The following is an 11,476-nucleotide window of genomic DNA, read 5'->3' on the forward strand; positions in this document are numbered from 1 at the left end:
CCTTCACCCTGGCCAAAAAGGCTAAAATGACCAAAGAAAAAGTGGGAAACAGTTAAACATGAGAGGGTTTAAGTTTGTGTTTTTTCCATTGTTTAAGCACTGCTTCCAGCCAAGAGTGATGCCATATATGCCCCATAGCTGCAGAAAAGGCTAACATTGTTATCTTTTTACAAAAAAACCCAGCTAAACATGAGAGGTTTTTGGACCAATTTTGTGTTCTCCATTCTTTAAGCACCGGTTCGAGCACCGGTTCGAGCACCGTTTAAGCACCGGCACCGTTTCAAAAGTACCGATTTGGCACCGGTATCGGATAAAACCTAAACGATACCCATCCCTAGAGAGGACAGATGGTTTGAAAGAGGAGTGAAAGAAGCCATTTACGTCCACTGTGAGCGACCATCTTTGAACAGAGGCGGTGGTTTACGACACCAACTCTCTGCCATCTATAATCCAGTTTTGAGATCCCTCCCCAGACGCCTTAACGCCCACTCACATCCTGGTGGGGCCAGGTTTCACAATGAGCTCACCCAAAACCCCGGCTGATTGGGATGAACACCCAGTTTCACACCTTGGCTCAGGCGATTAGAGGATCATCAGGGGTCCTTTTGTCCCTCTTTGGGGGGATACTCCCACTAGGTTTAAATCTGGGACTCCCCACAATTTGACCTGAGAACTGAAGAAGCTTCTCGGATGAGAGGTGAAACGTCTTCAAGCAACTTATAGAAGTCCAGACGCTTTTCGTTGCAAGCTCCTTTGACTACGATGACCTGGATGACTGAGAACCTTCACAGACATAACATCCAATGTATACTTTTTCCACTCTGCCCATCAAATGATGTGAGACCTACAAAAATCTGAAACAAGGATTTTATTCTTCCTTACTAGCACTATTTATTACACATAGTGCTGAACTTATTTTTAGTGTCTGTTAGGTGCATAGTAAGTGAGATTACTCTGGGATTGTGAGTGAAGCCAGTTATATATTTGACCAAAGCAGGTTTTGAACTTTAAATAATCACAGGTAATATATTAAGATGTTTACTTTCCAAATTAAACAGTCAGACACCTGTTACGTGTGGGCAGGGACCTTACCTCAGGTTACCCTCTAATGAGGATGTTCCATGTTTAGTGCCTGGATCGGCTGAGTCTGGACCTTGTTGACTGTCTGAATGTGTCTGTCATCTACAGACTTTCAAATGAACCATAGTAACCAATAACGAGTATAAAAAGAAGACAAACTCTCACTGTATACACTTCCTGGAATATATTTACTTGACTTTGATGAGTCAGTCTGTAGAGTTCCCCGTAGCAAAAGAAGAAAATTAAAAAAAAAAAACCATCACAACCAAGATATAAACCAGTGAGATAAAGCCGCTTGACAATGTTATGTTTTTCACTGTGTGACAACAGTGCATGTCAACGTCTGGAATACATTTGAAGGTAAGAGAACATCCAGTTTCTGTTGGATGCAGGGAAAATGACTAAATGTTATAACGTCCAAACAATTTAGTTCATCTTCAAAATGTGTGGTTTATAGAGTGAGTAACAAGGAGAGACAAATCTTGACCCAAGTTGCTGGAACATGTTTGAACCTCTTTGACCTTGCAGGACTTACAAGGATCTGCCACTCATGTCTTTGCATTTGATATCGCAGGGCACATTTAGGGGTCTTTTGGGAGTTAAAATTTGCATATGGAGATATGTTTTGGCTCCGTCATTGCATAGCAAAATGTAATCTATGAAATAATTGAATATTGAGCTATTTGATGTGTTAATGTGTGGTCATTTCAGCATTTTATCATGATTGTAAGGTGAAGAGGAGAAGGAGAAACAAGATAATAGCAGCATTATCCTTCCTACCACTCATACAGGGCAAGAGATCCTGGCTTTTGAGATTAGTTTTGTCCTTAGGTACCAACATCAACAGTGAGGTCGCATTAAGAAGCCCCGAGTTGAGTGTTTTTAAGAGTATGGGGTTGATCTGAATGACAACTTGATTGTGGACTGCATTCTTATTAGGTTGTGACTTGCAAATTACAAGGTAGGCCTGTTGTAAAGCATACTCAGCTTTGTTATTTCTGAATCTAATGGGAACAATAATTTACTAAATAAAGTCTTTATTGAGGTCATAAATTAAAAAGCTGGTCTCCATTTTCCCAATGACTTTTATACAATCAGACTACTTTTTTGCAAGCACAGGATTTCCCCCGATGCTGGTTTTGAGAAATAAATGCAGGTTTAAGGAACCGGCTAATCCTGGTTCACTCTGCATTCACTTCACTGTTCAGAATTGGAAATTGCATTGATTTTTTTAAATACTCTGTGGCGTTAATACATTTTTATTAAACAAATTGATATAACAGTCTGATGAAATATATCTGCATTTAGCAGTTAACACTGGGATTACAATACAGGAAGCGAAAAAACTCCAAAAAAGCTGTACCTTTATCAAACATGCAAACCAAGTTTGTAACAGAACGGGTGAAGGTCACTTCAATAGTTTCAAACGTTTTGAGGGTTAAAAAAAATGTATATTTAAAAAACAATAGCGACTGATTTATCGCTTTCCCTTGTTTTTGCACATGCAAGTAAGGCGTCTGTCGGGTACCAAAGTATACGGAAGAAAACCCAAGATCAACAAAACGCAAGTGTTAATACTTAGGACGATAATACAAATCCTCTTCTTAAACAGACACGGTAAGTTCGCAGCTCTTGTGACTGGAGGTCTAATATCCATTTTCCATGGTTTACACCTGATAATTCATTGCCTCCTACATTACAGGAACCACAGTGGTTTGGAACAGAGCGCGTTTGGCTAGAAGCTCCTCTGTAATGAGCACAGCTAGAGTGTCTGCCTGTGTCCTGTCACACTATCCTGGCAAGTTAAAAATGGTTCATGTAAGGTTATACAGTGTTTGCAGAGGAGACATGGATTTTCAGTGAACTATTGCTGGTGGTTGGAAATTCAGCCACTTTGATGATTTGCTTTCACTCAAAGATGTCTCAGCTCATTCATCTGAAATGAGATTTATCCCTGGGTGGATTTACACTATGTGGTTGATATGAAGGGGGACTGTTGGGGAGGAAAATGATGTTTAAATCAGGAGTTCATTAGTTAAAGCTGCAGGGGGAATATATTTATATTTATATATAAATATGTTTATACATAAACATATTTATGTATGTGCATTTTTGCAGTAGGCTGCATTTCATATTTATTTGAAGTGTTACAAATAGAGTATGAAACAGTTAAAGTGGCATACTGGTAGAATCCAGAAACTCTACAGCATAAACATGCCACAGGATTGCCTGTCTCAAATTCCTGTGCAATTTTATTGCTTTTGACAACCTCCTATAGAGAAATAAGGCATTTAACGCTCCACCACATAAGACCCCTTTAATGCTTCGGATCCCCTGTGTGTATGAATATAATTCTGACATAGACATAGACGAGGAGACATTACTGAACTTGAAACGAAAAGCGAGCCTTTATTTGGGATGATTAACGTGGCAAAAAACAGAAAGCACAGAGGCAAAACTAACTAGAAGCTGAACTGGGAAAACTAAGAACTGACACTTAACTCAGACAGCAGGGAAAGCGAAGACAGGGTGACAACGATGCATATGACGGAGACAACTATGAACAGGACTCTGTGCTGGAACAACAAAGAACTGTGAGACGTATACACGTAAGCAATATGGACATGACCAGCACAGAGTCCTGAAACCTGGCGTAACATGGGGGAAGTTGAACAGACGACGCGGCGACGAACAAAGGAAGACTGAGGACTTAAATACACACATGAGGTGATCAGGGGAAGTGGAGACACATGAGAACACAGCTGACTAGAAGGAAACATAATGACAATACAGGGGAGAGTAACACTAACTACAATGAACAAAGAACACCATTCTCTTTCAGAATAAAACAGGAAACACAGAGACATAGTCATGAACTTAACCTAACCAGAGACATGAAACATGACAGGTACACGGACCAGGGAGAGATGACAAAAGGGACTAAGAAACCAAGGACTAAACTGCAAACTAGAAAACTAGATGCGTTAAACTACACATGTGGATACAAAAATATGCATTAGAACTTAAACCCTGGGCCTCATGGCCCAGTACCGTGGCAAACCGCCACATGTTGGTACAAAGTTTATTTAAAAAATATTATTTTGTTAACTCCTCTAGTAATTCAGTATTATCTTATGTGGGGTAAATAACACAACCAGTGCTTTAACTGTGTAAACCTGTCCCCGATAAATAAAACAACTGCAACTGCTTGCCCGGTTGATCGTCTGTGGAATTGGCACTATGAGTGATATTACTCATTTAATTCTTGACCGCAGGTAACAATTATTGGACTACAGTCAATACAAATTAATGCAGCCATGGAGGAAAAATAATAAGGCTGACCAATAATGAATGTGCAACCATCATAACTCTCTGGAGGAAATATGAACCAATTCAAGGGATCCAGTGTTGAAAATAGTTGCACTGTCACATAGCTTTATAAAAATACAGTGTTGTAAACAACAATATTGTGTGATAACAAATAATGACAACACCTGCGCCCGGTGTGCCAGCGCTCTACAAAAGCTTTCAGATCTCAGTTGCTTGCTGGTGCTTTCCCCTGAGACATCTCTTTGGATTTTGGTTGCTGCACCCCGCATTCTTCCACCCGTACACTCATCTGCACCACTGATTATACTGACTACACACGCCATGGTTTGTGTAAGGCTTCTTTTTTGTCTTATTTATTTAAACAAGTTTTTTTGGACAACACTGGCTGAACGCAGGGTTAAAACTGCTTCAGGAGCTGCATGTTTGGCTGATAAATATTTTCTTATTCACAAGACCCAGTGTGAGTATTTCGGGAAGCCTGAGGGATGTAGAGGTGATGGTAAGTTACGTGATTATTGTGAGGTTTCCAGGTAAGGGGTCCAGGGCAGTTCCAAGCAAGAGCAGAGAGTGTGTATAAATTTTCAGGTGTCAATTCAATGGAAGATGAATTGCCCAGTACTCTGGGCTAAAGGGTGCTTTACTGGGGCTAAAAAGGTGAATACTATTGCTTTAGATTTGGACATGGAGTGTGGTGAGCACATTGAATGTGACATGGTTGACAAACCTGGTAAGTTGTTCCTGCTTTTTGTCAGGGATGGGTGTTGTTTTTAATCTACTCGGGAAGGACACAAAACACGTCAGTGCATTATGGGTATCCCCCCAGCAGCCTACACCTACTGCAGCATAGCAGCATAGCCAAAAAAACTTATGGCACAACCACTGCACATGGCTACACATAGTGGCTACACATAGTAGCTACACATCAATCACTAACTTCCTTAACTGCATGAAGGTCCTGCTGGCTGGCTGGAGTCTTTTGTTCTCCCTGTGCCTGTGTGGGCTCTCTGCAGATATTCCAATCTCCTCCCACAACCTAAAGACGTGCTTATTTGGTTAATTAGTGATTCTTAATTTTGGTGTGCAAGTCATTGTGAATGAATTGTGTTGTGTGACCGACTGACTCTTACCAAATGACAACTGAAATAGGCTTCAACCATAAATGCCATCAGTGCACATATTAGCAGCCAATCAGTCATGCTTTTGCCAGATTGTCCTTTAATGCTTCATAGAGCTTTCCAGTCTTTGTATAGCCTGATCTATCCGTGCCTCAGCTAAACCTGGAACCTGAGTAAGAATCACTAATCTGCCTGTTTTATAAGCAGACTTATCTCGAATAAACTTGACTTTTGACTACCTCTTTCTTCACTCTGCATTTGAGTCATTTTTTCTGACACTGATAGAAACCTAGAGCGTAACCAGAGACATTGTGTATGTGCTTTACTCAGGGGTCGTATACAACATGCATGGGTCTCAAGAGAGTAAAAACCAGACAAAACACCTATTAATCTGTAGCTACTTGTGGAAACTTTTTTTGTTGAGTTACCAAAATACGGGAAAAAGCTCCAAATGAGTTTCAAACACAGACGCTACTTTGGATGATTACAACTGATAAATAGGACTTCTTACCTACTTACCTCACTTAATGTGTGCACACCACTCTACATCCAAAGGCTACTACTGCACACAGGAGACCGACACATCTGTGCATACACAAACCAGATGTGTGTTTGACTGTGTATGCACCCAGGCTAAGATGGGGCTCAAATCTTTGGTTGTAGAAACAATGCAGTGTGACCGTTGTCTGTTCTGAATATTTACAGTGGTTAGAGATTTATGGTCCGGTCTGTCTTGGGGTGGAATAATAAATCTAAAACACTCAAGTAATCATTATCACACATCACTCTTCAGAAAATAAATAACAGGGATGAAAATAAAGAAGCTCTATGCTCAATTTGTAACTTGGGGATACGGATTCTTTGACATTTTGGCAAAAACAAAACGTTTCTATAATGAACATAATAATGATGAAAAACTTTCACAGAGGGTGAAAATATACAAAAGTTTGTTTTGTCCCTTTACAAAGGGAGGATTGGGGTAAAGTTGCATTAGGCCTGCTCTGCATCTGTTGCATCTGTTCACTTGATGACCTGGTACTTTGTTTTTGCTCTCTGGTGCTGCACAGCTTTCGCTTGTTAATTTCTTGTGTAGCCAAGTTGTGATACACAAATATGAGTCTGGGCTGCATTTCCAGAAAGCATTTTGGCAGAAAGCCATCCAGTTGTTCCACTGAAAATCACTGTAGTAATTAGTTGTTGGTGGCAAATAGGTTTCAGATTCTCTTTGCCAATCCGTGATCTGAAGTGACCTTAATGCAGGAGTCATCCAAGATCACCTGACAAGCTAGAGGAGCACTGTTATGACACCAGCAGCAAGACAGCCCACCCAAAAAAGCTGTGCGCTCATCTCTGGTTTCCAGTGTCACTACAGCCAAGTACACTCACGACCATCTTAAAATCTTCCTGCACGAAAATAACCTTGCAGTAAACTGACAAATGAGGTCATGTGAGTTCCTTTGGAGGGAAAAAAATCATTTACCTTTTTTGTTTCATCACAAATCATTAATTCTAATCAGACATGTTTATATGCAAATATGTATACGTGCTGAAAACCGTCCATCTGTGTGTGTGTATGCGTGTGTGAGTTGTCCTTGAACACAGACCAGTGTTGCAATGTATGTGCTACAAAAACTGGAAACAACTAAACGGAAAAGTACAGATACGGTGCCAGAGTTGCACAGTCTTGGGGGAATCTGTCCTCTTGGAAAGATGTCTGCAAAGCCACAAGTTGTGTGATAAAACTCCATCTTCTGCCAAGCCCCCAAAGCAAACTATAAATCATACTAGAGATGCTGGAAGAATTTACTTCCAGAAACATGACTCACAGACAGACTCGAGAAAGGAAAGAAAACCTTATTCCCTCCCGATACACTCCCTTGCTTCCTAGTTTTAGAACAAAAACATAAAATGATTTACCGTGTAGCTGCTAGTACGCTTTATCTCTGGATATTTGTAAAGTGTGCAAAACACCTTTTACACAGCAAGTGATAAAACCATTAAAAAATTTTTGCAAAAGATGGTTAAATTATGAAAATAGAAACTTAAGAACCACTTAAAGCTTTTTTCTTACCACTGTGTTTCACCAGACTTACTGCTGGTGTGAGGAACACAAGCTATCTGGTGAATGTACAGACACTCTGCAGCTATCTCAAATTTAAGTAGGCAAATTCTGGTCAAAGTGCAGGACTGCATGTTGTCAGTGGTGGTTACGGTGGTGGTGAAGTTTATGACTCTAGTTTCTGTGTATAGCATGCACTCCCTAATGGAATGAAGTCTTCTTCATTAGTATTCAGAAGTGACAGTACAACACTACATAAATAATGTTGCAGTTATAGTGCTTTGATTGACTCTGAAACCCTCACATCTTGACATAACCTTAAAATACTAAACTTGAACAAAAACTTGGAATTCTGTACAAGAAGTTGGGGAGAGTGAGCAGGTGAGGCAAATTTTGAGATCATGGAGCAAAAACAGAAATGGGTAAACACGACATTCTTTAACACTGACTGTATTCAAAATAAAGATGTAGCCATGGAAAAGGGGTTTTTGTTGTTGTTTTGGAGCTACAAATCAACACAACTAGAGAACTTGAAATGCTAACTTATTAGCAAAAGCAAGCTAGTTTGGTTAGCAGGCTTGCATCTTTCTCTTGAAACTTCTAGTGAAGCTTTCCAACCACTCCCCCTTCACATTTGTTCTCTTTTTAAGTTACTTTTGTTCGTTTTTCTGATTCTGGTTAGATTTTCTGGTGTATGGTTTCAGGCATTTTTCTTTTTTATTCCTGTCTTTTACATTGTTTGCTATATTGATTGGTTCCCTTTCTATTTGTGGATTTTATTTCATTTTTATCTTTTGGGTCCTCAAGTGGCCATTGGAATAAAAGAAGTATTTGGCACTTCAGTGTTAGCTTCATTTTTCAGCCCAGAAGATTTTCAGTTGGTCTTTACATAAGCAGGTGGGTGATTAATTGATTCTACAGTCAGCTGTCCCGGCCAGTATTTAACAGGAACTGATGAGTAACCAAACCTATTGTACAAGGATGCAGACAAACTGACAGAGAACGAGGGAGGGGAGAGAAGAAACAGAGAGGAACGAGCATGTCTGCACTGAATGCAAAGAGGGGACATAGATGCTCTGGCTATTGTCATATTGAAGACCAACATTTTTTTGCATTAATATGGAGCCATGTTTTGGCACCCATTTAGTCTCACAGCAGGTTTACTTCAATAAATCACTGCGAAAAATATTGTATCTTTAGGTTGACAAATGTCATAATGCACAGTGAGGCTAAAATATATATAATTAAATTTTTCAAAAAGCATGTCATGTTAAAGTTAGCCCAGATGACGCTAGAGGCATCATGACTTGTATTGCCTGCAGCTGATCATATGTAGCTGATAATCTAATTTAAACTACAAAGACCGCAACAGCTGCCTTGAATGCAACGTTAATTTAAAAGTCCATTGAAAGCCTTTTATCTTTAACTTAATAAAATCCTTATTAATTAATTATTGCTCTTATAAGGATATAAAAAAACAAGGATTTTGTTTTGATGATCACTCCTGTATTACTAGTCCATATTCAGGTGTACATTTGTTAGGAAAGCCTCATAAGGATGATGCCTGACAAAAAGACGTAAATGATCGAACTGTACTGACCAGCTTCATTGTGAAAAGCAGTCATACTGAAGCCATGTTGGTTTTAAAACCCATGAACCACAGTCAGGAAACCTAAAATTGTTGGCCACGTCTTCCAAATCCCACAGCCCATGGAAGACAGATGTGCTCCTAATTTGGGCTCCCAATTCAGTAAGCACTTTGAAACTTCTGTCCCTTGAAAGTGAGATGCTTATGCCTGCCTTTGAACCGTCAGGTGTTGACAGCTGTGAGCAACAGCCTGGTTAGTTCCTGTCAGGTAGGATAACTTGCTCGCTTTGTAAATGCCTTAAAGGTTGGCACAGCAGCAGAGGAGTGCAGATCAGATTAATCCATCTGTGGTTGGAGGCAGAATTTTGGTTGTAGTAAATCACAGAAAATGACACTCGAGGGACCATTGCTGCAAAAAATATAACAGAGACAGAAACAGAGAGACAGCGGAGAGTGATGATCATATCCCATCTATTGCACCGGCAGAAAACAGGAGTAATATTATGCTGCCTGGAAACTTCTAATGGATCTTCCTCTCAGTTCAATCACTGCACAGAAGAGGGTCCCATCATCAACAATTCAATACTTTTTTTCAATTAAAAAACAAATTTTCCTCTCTGAACACAAGCACAATTAAATAATTATATTTATTTAAAATTCATTCTCAGCTTATGTTGATGGAAAAAACAAAAAATCCACCACAGTTTATGCGAATTTGAGCAGATAAAGAGGGGCAGATGATTACTGTTATTACTTTGGGACAGTGTAGAGTTTCATCCACAGTTCATCACTAAAGGATGAATTACTGCTGCAGAGGTTGTAAAGGTAGTAAGATTCATAAACTCCATCATCAAGACAATGGTGGCTACAGCCTGGAAAGTGGAGGAAATTAAATATAAAGCCATGTTTGGAACAGGTTGGTCACAGGGAAGAGGAGTTTAGAGGAGCTTGGATGAAGATGCACCTTTTTTCATGTCCTCAGAAGTTAAATTAACATCTTCTTATAAATTAGTTTGATTATGCTGGGGTGATGATTAATGCTGAAACACGTGCAACTGCAAGGGCAAACAAGACCTCAAAACCACAGTATGACAGGAAACCCTTGTTAGGTGTTCATTACCTGTGGTGTCCCAGGTTTATATCCAGCAGGAGACTCACGTCATTCCCATAGTCTGTAATAAGCACTAAAAATGCCTTGAAAATTATCATTAAACAAAGATGTGATTAATTAGTAGATAAAGCAAAATCAGCTGAAGTGAGTTCCCAAACAGCTCTTTTAAATAACCATCAATACCGGCAAGCTAACACAACAAAAGGAAAGTGGGGTGCAAAACGGAGGAGAAGCAGTGATATATCACCACATCACAAGTGATCTCAAGGCACTTTATATTATAATGTAAAGAAACCACAAAGTCATAGATAGAAATCCAGTGAGTCAACCATCCTCTATGAGCAATCACATGGCTCTAAAAAAGGCCTTTCTTGGTCCAGAAACTGGCAGCATCTTTCTATGCTAACTGAAAGAGACAAAAAAAAAAGAGATAACAACACAGAACCAAGTGCAAACTATGTGAGAGAAAAAAGAAAACATTAATCGCGTGCAGTAGTGGCTTATGAAAGCACAGGGAATGAGGGGAATGGAGAAGAAGCATCACGGGGAATTACCCAGCAGCCTGAGTTTGTGAGAGAACTCTAGGTATTATCAAAAAGGAACGTTTGAAGCTCAATCTCAAAAGTAGAGAAGGTGGCTGAACCCAAACAAGAAGCCAGTTCAAGAGAAAAGGGATCTCACAGCATGAGACTCTGACTGTCACTTTTGCACATGGCAGTAATTTCTAAATCAATCAATTCTGGATTTTAAAGGCCACTGTATAAAATCTGCTTCATTTTGGATCTACAGAAGACTTTTCAAAGAGTTTTTGGGACAACATGATAGAAATGGATTAAATTATTCCAGTCCAAAAGTTAAAATTTTTAGCTTACACAACCAATTAAAACAAAAGAATATTTTATGAGGTATAGTTTCTTATACTCTTACTTTTGATAAGCCTCAGTACTGGGCTTTGGGATTTCTCTCCAAATCAAAAATTGAAATAAATAAATAAATAAATAAAAGTTGCAGTAGGAAAATTGTGTGGGGATATATTTGTGTGATCCTTTACAGCAAAACCTGCTGAACTTTTAGAGTTAAACTGAAACTTTTTTTTTTAAAACTCTCAGGCGGTTTATGTTTTATATCATACAAAAAAAGTATGAAAAAGTAACTTCTACAGCTTTACAGTTTTTTGTGTTGGTAATAAAAAT

This window comes from Copadichromis virginalis, linkage group LG6 (genome assembly GCF_057382275.1).
Source record: "Copadichromis virginalis isolate Kocher_CV1m ecotype Utaka linkage group LG6, C_Virginalis_male_GT1.1, whole genome shotgun sequence".
Classification (NCBI taxonomy): domain Eukaryota; kingdom Metazoa; phylum Chordata; class Actinopteri; order Cichliformes; family Cichlidae; genus Copadichromis; species Copadichromis virginalis.